This window comes from Musca autumnalis, unplaced genomic scaffold (assembly GCF_047663935.1).
Source record: "Musca autumnalis isolate F117 unplaced genomic scaffold, ASM4766393v1 scaffold_2, whole genome shotgun sequence".
NCBI lineage: Eukaryota > Metazoa > Arthropoda > Insecta > Diptera > Muscidae > Musca > Musca autumnalis.
The window spans coordinates 61,906,395-61,924,699 of NW_027411755.1; positions in this window are offsets into that span (position 1 = coordinate 61,906,395).

An 18,305-nucleotide genomic window follows, 5' to 3' on the forward strand; every position below is an offset into this window, starting at 1 on the left:
TTTTAACAGCATGTCCTCAAAATTGAATCACCCTAAAAATGAATATTATTGTTGAAGACAATAAAAATCCACACTGTCATGATTTTGGTACTTCTAAATATCAGTAAGGCTTATCGTTGCTGAGTCCAATAGATTTAAATAGAATTTAACAACATATCCTCAAAATTGAGTCACCCTAAAAATGAATATTGTCAGGTATAAAGACAATAAAAATCCATACTGTCAAGATTTTGGTACTTCTAAATAGCAATAAGGCTTATCGTTGCTAAGTCCAATCGATTTGAATAGACTTTAGGGAAATTGAATACAATATTAGAGGATTTTTGAAAATATGAAAAACTTAACCTCAAAATAAAGTTAACCAAAACTGCACGACAACTGCAAGACAATACGTCTTATCTATTTGCTGAGTCCAATCGATTTTATGAGTCTTCAAAGAAATTCCAAAACATATAAGACCCTATTTTTGAAAATATAAAGAGCATAACCTTCTAATATTAATGTTTATAGGATTAGTATCAAAATACATCTAGCTTTTTTTTTGGAGTTTCGACATAAGTTATTTATTATATGGCGTTATTGTTGGATATTTGAGGAGCATTTTTTTAAAAAAGGTCAACATAACCTTGCTCTTAAAATATATGCTATGCTTCTAGTGGAACTATGTGGCTAAGAAAATTGATGCGATGTTGCCAAATATTCGATTTGGACGTTTTAACAACAAAATTGACCTCAGTTTTGAGCCTAAAGGCCTGGGTACATAAGCTGCTTTGCCTGGTTGCCTTGCTTTCCTGCTTCATTTTTGACATAATAAAACTAAAAGAATAAAGGAGGCCGAGAAAATTTCGAACTGGGTTGCCCTTTTCTTTTTTATTCTTTTATCAGAAGTAAGCAAGGTAAGCAGGCAGGCAAGGCAGCTTATGTACGCAGGCCTTTACATTTACGTCAATTTCAATTGTTGTGAACAATTATTTTTGCCCTGGTTACTACCTTCTAAAGACAATAAGTTGAATAGAATTTAACGAAATTTGGAAAAATATAAGAGGAGTTTTGAAAATATAAGGAACATCATCTCAATAATGAACCTAGTATTAATGCTTATATTGTTAGGATTTCGGAACTTCTAAAGAAACTTGCTCCTCAGACGTAAGACCAATTTTCGATATTTCAGGAACATTTTTTTAAAAAGGTCAACATAACCTCAATATTGAACCTTTGACTGTTGGTAAGATTTTTTAATTTCTAGGGATGCTATGTTTTGAAAGGGCTACAAAGATGGTTATGATGTAGTGGTTGGCCAACTATTGATTTTTTGACATTTTAACGAAAAATCGAAAGCCTAACCTCAATGTTGACAATTTCAATTGCAGGGAATTATTTATTTCTTTGTCATGGCTTCTCACTATAAAAATAGGCTATTTTTGGTCACTTTGGGTCAATGCTTTTTTTTTTTTTTTTTTTGATTTTTGTTAAGTACCAAAACATAACCTCGAAAATTTGCAAACCTTGAAACCTGTAATTATTTGCAAAAATATGTCCTTTGAAGTAAATGAATAAAAAAGCCAAAAAGCTTTATTTAAAACATTAATAACCTGTTTCTCTAAGACGATTGGAAATCAAAATCGTTCGAATTATGAATAAACTTCTGTTTTTAAAAAACAATATTTTCTATAATAACAGGTGTTTGGTTTGGGTTATAAATGTTTTAAAGAAACTGACTTTTGGGTTTTTTTAATTTTATTCGTTTACTCGAAAGCATTATATTTTTGCAAATAATTACAGCTAATTTTGATATATTTAAAAAAAAAATAAGATATAACCTCAAAATTTACACTAACCCAAAAACCCATCTTGTTGGGATTATTGTATTTATAAAGACAAAAACCTTCTTGGTTCATGGTTAATGTGCCCAATGAATGCTATTAAACACAATTAAAAATATGTTATTATTTTTAAAATTCAAAAGCTAACCTCAAAAATTGGACCAAACACTAATGCTGGTACATCTTAGGCAATTTTGGTTTACCGTGTTGTGGAGATCGATATTGGTCTTTATTTACTTCAAACGAAAAAAACCTGTCATCAAATTTTAGACTATCCAAAAAAAAAACACTATTGTTGGATAGTTGTAGAGTTGGGCAATTTCGTTCAGTTGAACGATACGGATCGCTATTCGTTCAATGGACACCGGTAAAAAAACTGTGTATACTTAATTTCCAACGTTGTTTTTTATGATGTTACTCATTCGTCTTTCAACGAGAACAGTGATCCGGATCGTTCAATTGAACAAGATTGCCCAGCTCTAGATAGTTGACATATAAAGTCAATACCTTTCGTGGTCCATGGTTGATGTGTCCAATAAATGCTATTAATTATAAATTTTAAAATATGTGAATATTTTTGGAAATCGAAAGCTAACCTAAAATATTGATAAAGCAATAATGTTGATACTTCTGAGGAAATTCTGCTTCAACGTGTTGTTGAAATCGATTTTGGTATTTGGTCAAAAATGAAGTGTAAGTAAGTATCACAATCGCAACAATATTGATTTTTAGTTTAAATTTTGAGGTTAGTTCATCATTTCTTTTAAAACATACCAATATTACATTTCATTATTTCAAAAAATAATATTTTAAATAAGTCCAGATATATATTTGGCAATTTTCCTTGCGGCAATTGCCAGGTTGAAGGAGAGGGAGGAAACTCTTTACCTCTTAACACCCTCTCTCAACTGTATACTGAGAATTTCCGCAAGGAACATTGCCTAATGTAAACATGGAATTAGTTTAAATAACATTTTTTGAAATAATTACAGGTCATAATGGTATATTTTTGAAAAAGAAAGACATAACCTCAAAATTAGAACTAACCTAAAACTCCATATTGTTGGAAAAATTATCTTATAAAAACAATATTATTCATGGTTGATGTATCCCATACATTATATTCAGCATAAATGTTAAAATATGTGAACACTTTTTAAATTCGAAAGCTAAGCTCACAATTTGGTCACCCTCTAATGTCCATACATGGCGACTTGACATAACGCCAAACGGACATGAGACCCAAAATGAAACATGGGCTTTATCCAGACCGCGGTCATAAATTTAGTTTTCAGTATAATGCCGGCCATAAAGCCGTGGGCGTTGAGTCCGTTTTTAATAAAACGTTAAGTCTCAAATACCGGTCAAAGGCCGGCAACACAAAGGAACCTTTATAAAACAAAAAATTGGTCTTTGAGTCGTATTTTATTCAACCACAACGCCATTTTAAGCCATGACGCCTAAAGTGAAATTGAGCCTTATGACCGAGGTCTGAATGGTCCTAACGCCCAAAATTATTTCTGGGTCTTGGGCTAGGTCGCATGTTTGGTACCTGTAAGGAAGTTCTGCTTTATCACGTTGTTGTTGTTCCAATAATTTGTGAAATTTAAGAAAAAAAGCAAACCCAAACCTCAAATGTTTGGTACCTGTAAGGCAGTTCTGCTTTATCATGTTGTTGTTGTTCCAATAATTTGGACAATTTTAGAAAAAAAGCAAAACCAAACCTAAAAATTAGACTTCTAATTAATATCTGTTTTGTCTAGATTTTAATTGCTGTGAAAAAACAATTTCTCTATACCGTGGCTGGAGAATATAGATGATGTTATTATTGGACATTTTGGACCTAACCTCAATTTTTTATATTTTAATATTACAATTCATTCAATCATTACAAAAACGATTTTTCCATTCGCTTTTTTATTCTATTGGGAAGAAATACCATACCATTGGTCAAATCTATGGAAATTTCTTTTAACGAAAACAATAACCTAACCTCAAAAACTTTTTCAAATATAAAGTTTTTCATTCATTTGTTCAATCAATCTTCCTTCGCAAAATAGATGTTAGACATTAATTTCATTCATTCAGTCAACCTTTTATTGCAGAGAAATATATAACGAAATATTATTGTATATTTCTTTTAAGGAAAACAATAACCTAACCTCAAAACCATTTTTCAAAGTTTTTCAATCATTATTCGCAAAATAGATTTTAGACTTCAATTTCATTCAATCATTCACTCACTTTCCGTAACCAACTTTTTCATAAAACAAAAAACAAATATATTTTTATATAAATAAATCTGAATTTAATTTATAATATTTTTTTTAAATACACCATTTTTTCAACACATCCCCTCCAAACAAATAATTAATGCAATTACATAGAAAAACAAACATATACACATATATAAAAAAATATTTTATAGAATAATTGCTAAACAAAAATTTAGTAAAAATAATAGAAAAAAACTTAAGCAGGAAAAGTACGAATATAAAGCAAATATCGTGTGACATCTATATACATATATATTTATTAAATTATTAACAAAAAATACAACTACAATATATACAGATTTTTTAGAAAAACATTGTGTTACCATAAACAGTAAATATTTATAACTTTTATTATCTAAACAAACAAAAAAACAAATTGTGTTAATTTTTAAGTGTATTGAATGTTTTATGTTTTCCCGTTACAAACCAAATAAGTCACATTTTTTGGATTGGTTAAACAAAGAGGAGGAGGAGCAAAGATTTGAATTAGAACCCATTTTAGGCCTTATGATTATAGTTATCTGCAGATTTAAAGCTGCATAGAATAAAGGCCCCCGCAAATAAGAGGCTGTTAATTTTGGACTGTTAAAATCATTGAAGGTTCTCTTAAATGGAAAAGTAGAAGTTGAAAAATATTTTGAAACAATACAATAATTGTTCCCCCTCTCCTCTTTAAACCTAACCTAAGTTTGAAAATATTTAATTTCAATCCATAAAAATACTATTAAAATAATTTATTTTATGAATTTGTCTTTAAAAACAAATATTGAATTTAATTTAAATTTTCTTAACCAAATTTCATATAAATTGTACAACAAAATATTGTGTTGAAAAAATCAAAGATTTTGTTTTGCGATCCCTCCACCCCCATGATGTGTCTATATTATCACCATATACTTATATTTTTAAACAAACTAATTGTTGTCAAACTTGAAAAGATAAAATACACCAAGTCCTCTACAAAAAAATGATTGTGTTTAATGTGAAAACAAATTATAACATTTTATATATAACTATAAAAAGAAAACAAAAAATATTATTGTCATTGTCATTCTTATATAAAACAACAACTATATTTAATATAAAATCTCAAAACTTTACTGAAGGAAGGAAGAAAAACAAAACACATTAAAGAAAAACAATACAAAACTAATCCCCCAAAAACTTAGTTAATAAGTCTGCATTATATTTTTGTTGAATTGTTGTGACTTTTTAGTTTAATTTTTTTAAGTTTAGCCACTTAACCTAAATCTTTTTTAGGTTAAGTAACTAAACTCAAAACCACATTACATTATTTAATTTTCAAAGCCACTTGGCTTTGAAAAGTCACAGAATTTCTTTTAATTTATTACATTTATATTTTGTTCTTGCTTTCAACTTGTTTATGCGTCCTAATTTTGAATCAAAACATTTTGTTGTTTTTTTTTTAATTCTAGTCCTTAAGTTTATATTCATTTGTATTTAAGTTTGTCTCTTTAATGACTTATTTATTTTAGTTTTTAAGAAAGAGAAAACCAAAAACAAGAAGTTTCGTTTTTTGTATCGCGTTTGTTTGTTTGTTTTAATTCACACTTACTTTTTATTGCAATTGTTTCTTCTTAAGCTGTTTTGTTCGTTTTATTACTTAACTACTGTTTCTTGCTGTATATTTTATTTAATAAGATTATGTTCTATTTTTCTCTTTTCCCAAAATCTTCTTTGAAATCTAAATAAACAAAAATGTTATGAAAACAAATTTTGAAAATTCTTTTCTTTTTTGTTTCTCTTAAAAATTCTCGTGTGAGACAAACAGGCATGTCACAGATTCCGAATCGTTGCAATTCCGAAATTTCATTTCGATCGTTTTTGTCTTAGCTTCTTTAGATTCCGATCGATTTTGTGAAGTCAAAGAACTTAATTATTTATTTTAAATGCGAAATTAAATGTAAATTTGTTAATAAAACAACATTTTAATAATTTCTAAGTGTTTTAAAGTGACAGATTTAAACAAAATAAAAATAAAATTCCGTTTGCAAAATCAAAAATGGTTTCATTCCGAAAAATTCTTCGTTTTTCGTTTTCTGAAGAAGCTAAATACGGAATCAATTCCACTTTCGATCGGAATTCGTTTCTGTGACATGCCTGAAAGTCTTATGTGTGGATTTTATTTCCTCATTTTAAAATGGATTGAACTTCATCGGACGACAACCATTTGACCATATGTACAATATCAAGATGTCTGGTACCTCTAACTAACAAACCCTTGTTTTTGACTCAGCGAAATCACATGAGTATAATTTATGTGTGTATGTATCTGAATGACAGCTGTAATGCTGTCGCTCATATGTAGGTGCAGTTACGAGGACTTTCTCATACAATTCCACTTCTTTAGGTCGATACATTCGCCTTGTAGATTCCAAGTACATCCGCCAATTTGCAAAGTACATATTCTCCTGCTTAATCTGGCTTTGCTTATATCTCCAGGCCTAGGAATTTGGCTGCATCAGTGGGTTTTACCCGCAAACTGAAGTTAGTTGAATAGGTTTGACAGGGCAGTTAAAAAGTTGCAGTGTCTTGCAGGGTGTTATCAATCCTTGATCTAAGGGTGGAGGTGGATAGAAGAGACAAGAACAAATAGAGAAAAGGTTGATCAAACTTAGAGAAGAAATTTAATTCCATTTAAGGCTCCTACAGAGTCTTATCAGGGTCGCGGATTCTGTATAAGGAAAGTAAGAAAAAACATGAAATCTCGAAGGCGTCAAACAGCCAGTATATTTTGTCCATCAGAGTAACACATCGGCACAGTGTTGTCGGTATTGGAGATTTGTCCCCAAAATGGGGATTTTTTACAAAATGGGAATGAAAAATTTGAATTTGGGATCTGGGGATTTGATGGGGAAATAAGCTCAAAAATGTGAGATTTTATGAGGATTTTTTCTGAAAATATCTGTTACATTAGGCATTTTATGAATGAAGGTGATTTTTCTGCAAAAAAATCATCAATGAACAAATAGGTAATAAACAAATAAAACTTTTTTCGGTCTTCTTGTCCCCTAAAAATGAATATTCTTAATCTTACTTTATAAAGTAATAAAAGAAACTAAGTATGTATAGATGACAAATTGCTTATATGCATCTGCTCGTTGTGTACAAGAATTTTGAAACCGTATGTATGGGTAAACCTCGAGAACGATGATGACCTTGATGCAATAATAATGGAAACTATTAATAATGATTCATCGTTATCATTAGAATCAACTGATTTAGGGTATGATTTCGAAAATTAACATTAATTAAAAACGTTAAAGACGCCTGCTTTGAATATATGAAGCATTTTCTGGCTCAGATGCTTAAACGTTAACCAGAAATGTACAGTTTTATAAAACATACAACAAGTTTTCACGTAATATATGTTGTAATTCTCTGGAGCAAACAAATTTCAGTTCCATAAGAGGATTTTTGAAACACTTTGTAAATACGAAAAACTCAATGAACCTTTATGAATCACAGTGAAAGAAACTCCCGTTAATAAAATAGAATGATATATTTTGAGAAGATACAACCAATAATTTAAACACATTTTGGAGCAGGGTATATTCTTATCAAAAATGCAACACGATCAAAGCCTTCAGAACAACTTGCAGAGTTGGTTTTAAACTCGCTTTCGTTGTCAACCAGCAATGCTTGCGTATAATATGTCAGTTATGAATCCCCTAAAGAAATGTTAATACTGCTGATTCAAACAACTTCTAGTAGGCATTTTCTGAAAGTGCATATTGAGGCTACAAAAATCGTAGTTGGGTTATTTGTTGTTAGATTGGATTTGGATTTTATAACCTCATCTAGAACGGGCTAAAACGACTGCTTTTGCTCAGATTAAATCCATATCTCTGAAACTAATGGAAACTTAGGGGTCGATCGTCGATAACAATTATCGTTGAGTGGCGTTGCCAGTTGTCAAAATTGATCCACGTATGGCAACTCTCAACTGAAGTTGCGAACCTCAGTTGACGAAGCGGCTCTTTTTCAGCAACCACCAATTCTCAGTTGCAGTGAACATTTTCGAAGAAACAAGAAGTAAAATAGAAGGAAAAATAAACATTTTGTTAACAATTATTGATTCTTTGCATCATTAATTAATTTTGTGTATCAATATGGTGAAAATAAGGACAAAGCAGCAGTTCGAAATATTAATTGATAAACTGAGTGAAAATCCAAACTTAGCCCGAGGAGTTCGGAAGTTTTGGTGAAACCAAAGCCACAGCGGATGAAGCGTGGAGGTCCATTTCGGACAGTTTAAACAGCCATGAACCTCTAACACGAACACCTGAAGAGTGGCAGAGTCTGGATTCACTTTAAAGCAAAGTTGAAAAAGAAAATGCCTCAAAATAAAATAAACTTCAACGACACTGGTGGTGGTCAATCAAAATAAGTGAATTTATCGCCTTTGGAGCGGACAGCAGCAAATCATTTGCAAATGAATTTGATGACAAATACAGTAGGTTCAGTTTAAGTACAAATGACGAACATCCTCCATCTATATAGCCAACTACACCAGAGAATTTCGTTTTTGAATAAAAATGTTTTTTTTTTTTTTTATTTTTGCCTTATTAAGGCGAAGGCCATTTATAGTGATATTTAATTAATTCTCTTTCGAGTTGAGCTGTTAGGCCTTTTTATTTTGCCTTTTTTCCTCCTCTGTCAACTTCGAAACGATCCAATTTTGGCACAATTTGTCCTCTATCAAGTGGACAACTTCCTTCAATACTCTCGACAATGTAGATTGAGCCACGCAATTGTTGAAATCATTGCCATGGGACTTTTGGAAACTTCCGTCCTCCAAGAATCGCAACGCTGCGCACACTTTTAAAAGTGGGGGTATTCCTGTTGATCTGTAACTTTCTTTGAAGTCATCCTTTAACGTTTCCACAACGTAAACTACGGCATCCTTTGGCAATCCAAAATACGCCTTAAACCTGAGATAATTTACTGATTATACAGATCTTTCCACATGATCATCAGCTTACAGTGCAGATGGCAATTCCAATGGATTCGACTTGTCCCTCAAATTTCTTCTAATAGATGCAATGTCCTGTATATTTTCTTCATCATCAAAAAATAATTCCACCAAACTTATCATTTTTTGGGACAGCAAATAAAACTTGACGATCCGAAGATTCAATGGGCAGGTTATATTCCAATCTTGGGTTGTTTTCCAAATTTGCTCGAAAACTCAGCCAAAATATTAAAATATTGTCCAGAATACACAAAAGAGTTATCCAAAGCGCAATTATTTTTAAAATGTTTTTTTTTTTTTTTTGCGAATAGAGGTCACATGTTTGAAAAAACACTGATCGATAACATGTTTATCGACCACCCAGTTGAGTTGACATTCATGGTACAACATTTCGTCTCAGTCGCGCAGACAACTGACAACGCAACTCAAGTTTAGTGGCAATACAAGATAGACCCATTAGCTGTGCTACCAGAAGCAATATTGTGGCCATGGAGTTTTTTTTTTGTCCTTTATTCATTTTTTTAAGCAAGAAGTAAATTATGATACAATGCAATAACTTCACTTGTATAAAAAAATAAATGGTTCACTTTAGGAACATAGGGCGTCAACCATATCTCTCCATGAGCTTCGGTTTCTGGCTAATAACTTTACTTCATTCCAGGATTTGTTTATTTGCTGACATTCTCTGCTGATATTTCTTTGCCAAGTTGTTTTTGGGCGGCCAGGTCTTCTGTGCCCCTGAGGATTCCAGTCCAAAGCAATTTTGGCAATATCATCTGATGACCTTCTAAGTATATGACCAACCCCCGATCATCTTCTGCGCAGTATTTGTGACTTAATAGTATTGGTATTGGCTAACATTAATATGTAGTTGTTCATTTGTTGTTCACTTGTTTCAAACAACGGTTGACAAATGTTTGTAGCTTCTGCAATTGTGTTTGGGTAGTTCCCCAGGTGGTGCATCCGTACAGCAAGACTGACATAATACTAGCGTTGAATATTCGCATCTTTGTTCTTCGAGTGATGCGACTTGATCTCCAAACTTTATGAAGAGACAAAAATGTTTATTCTCATTTGTATGTCTTCTTCTGAACCTCCGTTTTTTGATAGCATACTTCCAAGGTAACATAATTTATCGACTTCTTCAATTTGTTCTCCTTCGATATTTAAAGTTGCCGAAGTTGAAGTATTTATCCCATAAGTTTGGTATTTTTAATATTGAGTCTGAGTCCTACTGCACTAGCGTTTTCTACTAATTTTTGCAGTTTCAGTTCTATGTCGCGGAAGTTTTGTGCAATCGGACATATATCATCAGCATAATCGATGTTGTGTAAATGCTCGTTAATGGTCCATTGTACACCTCGTGGTGCATCGCGATTTGTTTTTTCCCATAACGGTGTCTAGAAGAATCAGGAAGAGTGTAGGCGAGAACACACAACCTTGTTTAACTCGGGTGCTTGTCGCTAAGGTGACCATTGAAGTTGACTACTATTTCAGAATCGCGGTACATTTCCTTCATGAGTTGTATAATTTTCTCGGGGATACCTTTTACGGCTAGAGCGGTCCACAGTGCTGGTCTCGACACAGTGTCGAATGCACGTTGAAAATCTATAAATAGAAGATACAATTGGCAGTTATATTCTGATTCACTGATGATACGGAGTGTATTTATGTGATCTGAGCATGATCGTCCCCTCCTGAAACCCGCCTGCTCTTTATGCAAAAATGTATCCACCACAGGGGAAAGCCTATTTAGAAGTATTTGGGCCATGACTTTTGATATGGTGTTTTGCAGAGTTATTCCTCGCCAGTTTTTACAGTTTTTCAGATCAACTTTTTAGGGAATCGTTACAATTACACCATCTTTCCAAAATTTCGCTATTTCGCCCGTTCTCCATGCATTTTGCACAATTTGGGTTATGTGGTATACGACAGCAGGTTCACCGTATTTAAGAAGCTCCTCCTGAATGCCATCTCGTCCGGGGGCTTTTTTGTTTTGTAAGCTCTTTTTCCGTTTTTATCCTTTATGGATGGTGTGTTTCTCAGATGTGTTCCTGACAGTTTTTTGACGGCTGTATATACCCCTTTCAGATTTCCAGTGTTAGCTGCTTTTTCAGCTTCGTCAGCTATAGAATTATAGTAGTTTTCTCTGTCCACGTTCACTGGGTGTTTTACTGCATTTGCTGTTGAACGGTATTCTTCTTTAATTATCCTTTTGGAGAGTGAACTTTTTGTCTGATGTAATTTCTTTTTCAAACGTTTTCTCTGTGCGATTTCTCTCCAGGAATTATCGCTTATCCAAGGGGCACGATAATTTTGACGTCGACCAAGTGTAATGCCGGCGGTATCCTTACAGGAAGACGAAATGCTGTCCCAATCATGAGTTGGCAATCCGCGTAGTGCTGTGTGGTGCTGTGTCTGTGGATCCTGTAGTTTAATAGTGTTGTATGGCTGTATGGCAATGGCTGCTGGACGGAGGCGGAAGGTGCCGACCAGTAGATTGTGGTCGCTGTCAATATCGGCACCTCTTCGCGTCTTTACATCAATAAGGGAGCCAACAAACAGCTTGCTAATCAGTATGTGATCTATTTGATTTTTGTATCGGCCATCGGGAGAGACCCATGTGTACTTATGTATGTCTTTGTGCGGGAATCTGGTACCACCAATAAATAGGCGGTGACGTGTGCAGAAATCTATTAAACGTTCTCCATTATTATTTCTATCGGTTCCCAGATCATGTTGACCTATGATAGAGCGTAGGTTATGGTTGTTCGAACCTACTTTGGCATTTAGGTCACCCAACACAATTTTAATATCGCCAGATGGGACAGAGTTAATTGCTGCATCCAATTCGGCATAAAATTTATCTTTATTGTCTTCTTCTTTGGGTTCGGTCGGAGCATAGCACTGGAATATGGAGATTTTGCGGAATTTAGAGTGGAATATGGGGCGATTTATACGATCAGATATAGTGGCGTATTCGATTAGAGCATTGTTTGCCTTGGATAATAGTAGCAGTCCGACGCCGTTTTTTCGATGGTGTAGGTTACCAGAGTAAAGGAATATAAAACCTTTTGGCATGGGAAGTGCGCCGTTTTGTAGCCATCTCACTTCACACATTTCGAGAATGTCTATTTTGTAGTTTTCAAATTCTTTACATACTTGCTCAATTTTGGATCTTTCAGAGAGTGTTCTGACATTCCATGTTGCAATCATAATCCTTGTTTTGAAGCCAAAGGTCGTCGTCGGATTTGACGTTTCATTTTCATTTCTTGACGTTTCAGTAATAAGACTTTTTTACATGTATGGGTTATTGGCCTATAGCAAAACCTTCTCGTGGTGAAGGGTACCATTTTTGTGACTAGTACTTCAGAGGTAATTTTTTCCCACTAATCCATACTCCTACTCCCTGAGACGCATATTTTAGCCAATTCAGGACACTAAGCCACTCCCTCGTCCTTTCTCAACCGGGCTTGGGACCGGCTATGGCCACGGAGTAGTAGAACTAAAATGTTTAAAAATGCTAGCATATGAAATGAATTTCATTTGTACAACTTTGTACTACTTTTTAGTAAAGAGGCTTCTTATTTGCATTTTCTTTTATGTTTGTTGCTTTTTATGAGTAATGCGAAACATATACTTGTCTGTGAATTGAATTCCACTGTACAAATATTATTTCAAATAAATATATTCTCTTTGGTTTTTCATAATGCGTATGAGGGGATTTATTTTGGGGAAATTCGATAAAATGTTGGGATTTTTGGGGAAAAATTATTTTGAAATTGGTTATGAGAGACCGAAAAATACTGGCAACACTGCATCGGCAGAGAAGGTGCTTGATCGTTTGAGTATCTTCATCGTCTTCACGAATCCTGCAGTACTCAATGCTTTTGTCCTTCCAGTTGATTCTCATATATCTAATACGGCAGTGACCAGTAATGGGGCCCCTACAGCAATTATGATCTCTGGCTTGCTAAGTGAGAGTGGGAATGTTGCTCATTGTCCTGAGATACCATGCATCCAGGTTCGTCCTGACATATTGTTTGAGGTTTCTAAAAATAAAACTTTTTGAGAAGCAGATCGAAGGGAGGGAGGGAACCAGAGCGAAGGTTTAACCCTACCATCCACTTGTAGATCAGAATATTGTTGAGGGAAATTAGTTACCCTCAACATTACAGTGCCCTAGTACCCAAAAAAATTTGACATCCCTACCACATGTTTTCAAAAGAGATCTGGAATTTTGAACAATTTTAGATTTAATGGCGAAGTACTCTAGTGCCTTTAGAGCAGCCTGGCGATCTCCACATATACCGTGAACACTCTACCTATCAATCCCAATAACAGGTCTAAAGCTTTCTGTCTGAAAAACGATGCAGCTGTCGCTGAGTTTGTATGTTTTGAATCTTAGACCCTTCGGCAAAAATGGCTAGGCTATGCGGTATTGATCTGTCCTGCACCCACACACTCCTATCCGGGTTGATTACATCAGCTGTGTCAACTTCCAAATGTAATCAGTTTTTCTTACCCTATTCTAAAAGGAGGGCGTATTTCCCTTATTGCATACTCGCAGATTATAAATTAAAATAAAATTGAATACGGATCACCTTTGAGATTGGTGTTACTGATTCCCCAGTGAAACAAAGTTTCGTCCGCCAGTTTGAGGACCAAATGGTGTGATGGGTCAGGTCCTCTCATGTTATGACCTTCCTTAGACGACCTTCCACAAACGTCTATGATCCTCACTGATACTGACGTGCATTCACAAGGCGAGTGAGAGAGCTTTTACCTGTGGCTTCATAAGTCATAACAAGTTTGGTCTCCTGTCTGGCAAGCTGTCACCTTCCTTTATGAAGTCGAGTGAGTGCCTGACTGACGACCCACCACTTACTTACTTAGCTGGCCCATTACAGAACATTTGTTCCATAGACCGAACTAAGAAAAGATCTCCAATTCTCTCTATTTGTTGCTTCGCACTCTGGAATACCGCGCCTTTTCATCTCATCATCCACTTGTTTGCGCCATCTATTCCTTGGCCTGCCAATTCTGCGTGCACCGCCAAGCGGTCCGTATTTATACGCCTTTTTAGCGGGTTCATCATCGCTCATTCTTATGACATGGACTAGCCGTTTAACTATATTGATGTCGCTGTATAGCAGATATTCAGCGTCAACGCAGATTGGTCCGTAGATCTTTCGAAGAATTTTTCTCTCAAACACACCAAGCACTACCATGTCTGCTTGCGCAAGTACCCATGCTTCGGAGCCATACATCAGCACGGGTAGTATCAGTGTTTTGTAGATCGTTATTTTTGTTTAACGATATGTGGCTTTGTTTTTAAACTGCTTACTTAAACCAAAGTAGCATCTGTTGACCAATACAATTCTTCTTTTTATTTCACAACTGATGTCGTTTGTTGTGTTTACGGAGGAGCCGAGGTAGACGAAGTCTTTTACTACCTAAATATTATAGGAACCAACTTCCACAGTCGGTCCGAGCTCAATGGACGCATTGCGCGACGACACCATCAACTTGGTCTTCTCACCGTTTACCGCCAGACCCACTTTAGCAGATTCTCCTTCGACCTTCATAAAGGTATCACTTACTTCTTTTACTGATCGGCCCATGATGTCTATATCATCAGCAAGTAACATGTGACTATTGGTGTAGATTGTGCCACTTTTTTTGACGTTTGCCTCTCGTATAACGTTTTCCAGCAGGATGTTGAAGAGATCACACGAAAGGCTGTCTCCTTGTCTGAAACATCATTTGGTACCAAACTCTTCGGAGAGGTTCTTTCCTATTTTAACTGAGGACCTCGTGTCAGTTAAAGTCATTTTACAAAGCTTTGCGGGGGTACCAAATTCAGACAAGGCTTGGAATACCTTTGAACGCAGCGGGCCTTCGAAGGCTGCTTTATAATCGACAAAAAGGTGGTAGGTGTCGATCTGCATCTCTTGGGTCTTCTCCAGGATTTGCCGCAGGGTAAATATCTGGTCAATGGTGGACTTGCCAGGTCTAAAGCCGCATTGGTATGGTCCAATTATCTCGGCTTTAGTCGTTCGCACAATATCCCTGACACGATCTTGTAGGCAATAGGGAGTAGACTTATGCCCCTATAGTTAGAGCATACAGTCTTATCTCCCTTCTTGTGGCCGGGGCACAGGATACTCAGGTTCCAATCGTCGGGTACTCGTTCTTCCTGCCAAATGGTGCTAACTAGCTGATGAATACACCTTATCAGCGTGTCGCCTCCGGTTTTGAACAGCTCGGCTGGTAAGCCATCGGCTCCTGCTGCCTTATTATTCTTCAGCCGATTTATTTGTCTTTACCTCATCTTGGCTGGGCGGTATACATTCAATACCATATTCTGGGATTGGGACTGTGGTATCTTCGTCGTCTTCGCTGCTATTGGATACCAACAGTTTTGAAAAATGTTCTTTCCATATCCTGTGTACACTATCTGTATCAGTTACCAAATTACCTTGCTGGTCTCTACAGGAGGATGTGCCTGTACCAAAGCCATCAGTTTGATGCTTGACTCTTTGGTAGAATATTCGGACTTCATTCTGGATCCTGTACATCTCGTTTTTTTCACACTCCCGCTTTTCCATCTCACTCTTTTTCCTGCGGAAAAGACGTTTCTCCTCTCTTCTTTTCTCCCTGTATCTCTCTGCGCTACGCGTTGCTACGGATTGTAAAGTAGCCCTATATGCCGCATTTTTCTCTTTGGTGGCAGCACGACACTCCTGATCATACCATAGATTCCTTGACGGCCCACCACACTCTTAGCGCTTGGCTGTGGATTTTTGGAGAACGTACCATCTTCACGCACGTCTACTGCCCTTATTTCCTCGACAGCATTTGTGACAGTCGTAGACGGGGCAGTCAGTTTGGGTAAGACCTCTTGTATGGCAGTTTCGTCAGCCTCTGTCTCATCCACTTTTCCGATTTCGGAATTAGAGCCACCTTCGTGAGTTCCGTCCGACCCTGTTGCAGACACCACTAGTGGTCTTCCTAAGGGACTCGAACAGCTTGAACCCATCGGATTTGTATCTTATCTGGAACCCTTGTACCAGGCCTAGTACAAAATGTTCCTGCTTTTTCGTTCAACGAGATTAGTCTACGAACACTGGTGTCTACGGGGTTGATCGAAGACTTTAGATTTCGTTAACTATCAACCTGTTTACATTACCACCACAGTCCGGTCAACAGAAATCACTCTTTCCATTCTCCCAGGCTTGGATGCTTCGCTGTAGTAGAGTTAAAGAACCTTTCATCCCCCATAATAAAAAAGGGCCATGTGTTTTCATCGAGGAATCGAGGCCAGGTTCTATTTCTATAGATTATAAGAGAGTCCCAGATCGAGGTTATTTCTATGCCGTTTGTTAGCTCGAGATTCAATTATGTTGATATATAATCACTGATTCCTCCGACTTCGATTCTTCGTAGAGGCGCATCGTAGCGATAAAATTTAACTCTTTGAGTCAAAAAGCACTCCCGGATGTCAGTTCCGTTACTACAAGATTTAGTGGGTGAAAAACCAGTAGGCCAATTAGGGCAGCCTGTGGAGAGCTCCTTGTGGCACCAGTGATTGTCGCTTTTTTAACCACATGAGAGCACCATAAGCAAGAAGTGGACGTACAATAATCAAAAATCCAATGAAAGACCAGTGGTCTCAGTCCGCAGCTCTGAAAATTGTGTTCTTTGCAAGAATGCTATTCTATTACACCTCTCTTGGTTCGTTCCTCGACATTTCCTTTCCATGTTAAAAAGTTCGCGGGCGTGCTATAACATCTTGATGCAAAATTACGGATTCAAATTTCAAAGCCTATTCAAAGCCAAAAATAATTGGATCACCTTCCTGAATTTGTTTGCGTCCACAAACGTGTTAATTGGTGCCTCACAATGATAACATGGTACTTTGTTTCTGAAGAGAGCTCAAGGGTGACACCATCTAAGGATTCCTTTTTCTCAAAGTAGATATCTTGACTCTTGATCGAACTGTGTATTTTGAGAAGACAATGTATCGCTGACATTTTTCGATCCGTGGCCATCGATTGTTGCTGATAACGGTAACGGTCAAACTCATCTAGAATCATTGTCCGTTTGATGTTTTTCTTTGCGGTTTTGCTACCCGTGGGATGAGCTCTGGAGGATACTTTGTAGATTTGGTCAGTTTGTGTGTCTTTCGGAGTGGTATATTTGCCAATCTCAATCTTTTGATAGCAAGAAGAGAAGGTAGAGGGCTTGAAGTCCTGACTTATGTTGAATCTATTGGTCTTCGGGTGAGGTTCCTCAACTGACCTAACTCTCTTCACCGTGTTTTTGGTAGAGAAGGTTTGGTCTTAATCGAATCCACAAACCCGGGGCTGATGCTGGCGCTGAGCTAACTGATTTTGATTCTTCCCCTTTCATGTCCCGACCCATCTTGAATACTGCTGATGTGTCAATGTCATCTTTAGGTGATACTGGGGTTAATGTGGTTATTGTACTCAATTTGCCCCCGGTAGACATTGGGTTGGGGGAGAGAGTCTGTCGAGATCTGGATTTCTACGATAGACTCTCCTCTCTTTACCTATTCGATTTTGGACACTAATTGAGTTGGTGGGAACTCTCCTCACTAATTTGGTTGTCAAAGTTCAATTTTATACACTCACGTTTATGCTAACGAGGGTATATGGTAATTTTCAAATTTCCTTTGCAATTCCATTGGAAGAAATGTTAAAAAAAATTTTGCGAGCACATCCGCAATTTTTAGAACATAGATTAAGAAAAAAGTCGTGGTTTCAAATCTGTTCGCGTTCACAAAATTGGATGCTGCGCTCCAAAGTTATGGGGGGTTTTATTCCCTTATAAAGAACAAATATTTAAAAATTCAATTTTTGCTGTAATAAGAAAATGTATATATAAAGCGTTAACAGCATTTAAAATCTATCCGTAGATGCCTAAATATTTACTAAATTTATTTCTATTTTCGCGGAAAATCAAGAAATACTGAAAAAATCTTGGAGTAAATTTAATTTATTCTAATTTAGAGTCCAAATAAAACTCGAAAAAAATAAATTAAAAATACGTACGTATTCTAGACAACGCGTAGAAAAATATGAGACCAAAATTTTAACGATAGGATTTATAACTGCCATATTACAGCAACAACAAAAGACGAAAACTTATTGTTGGAATATTATTTCAAAAAAATATTTTTTGTTT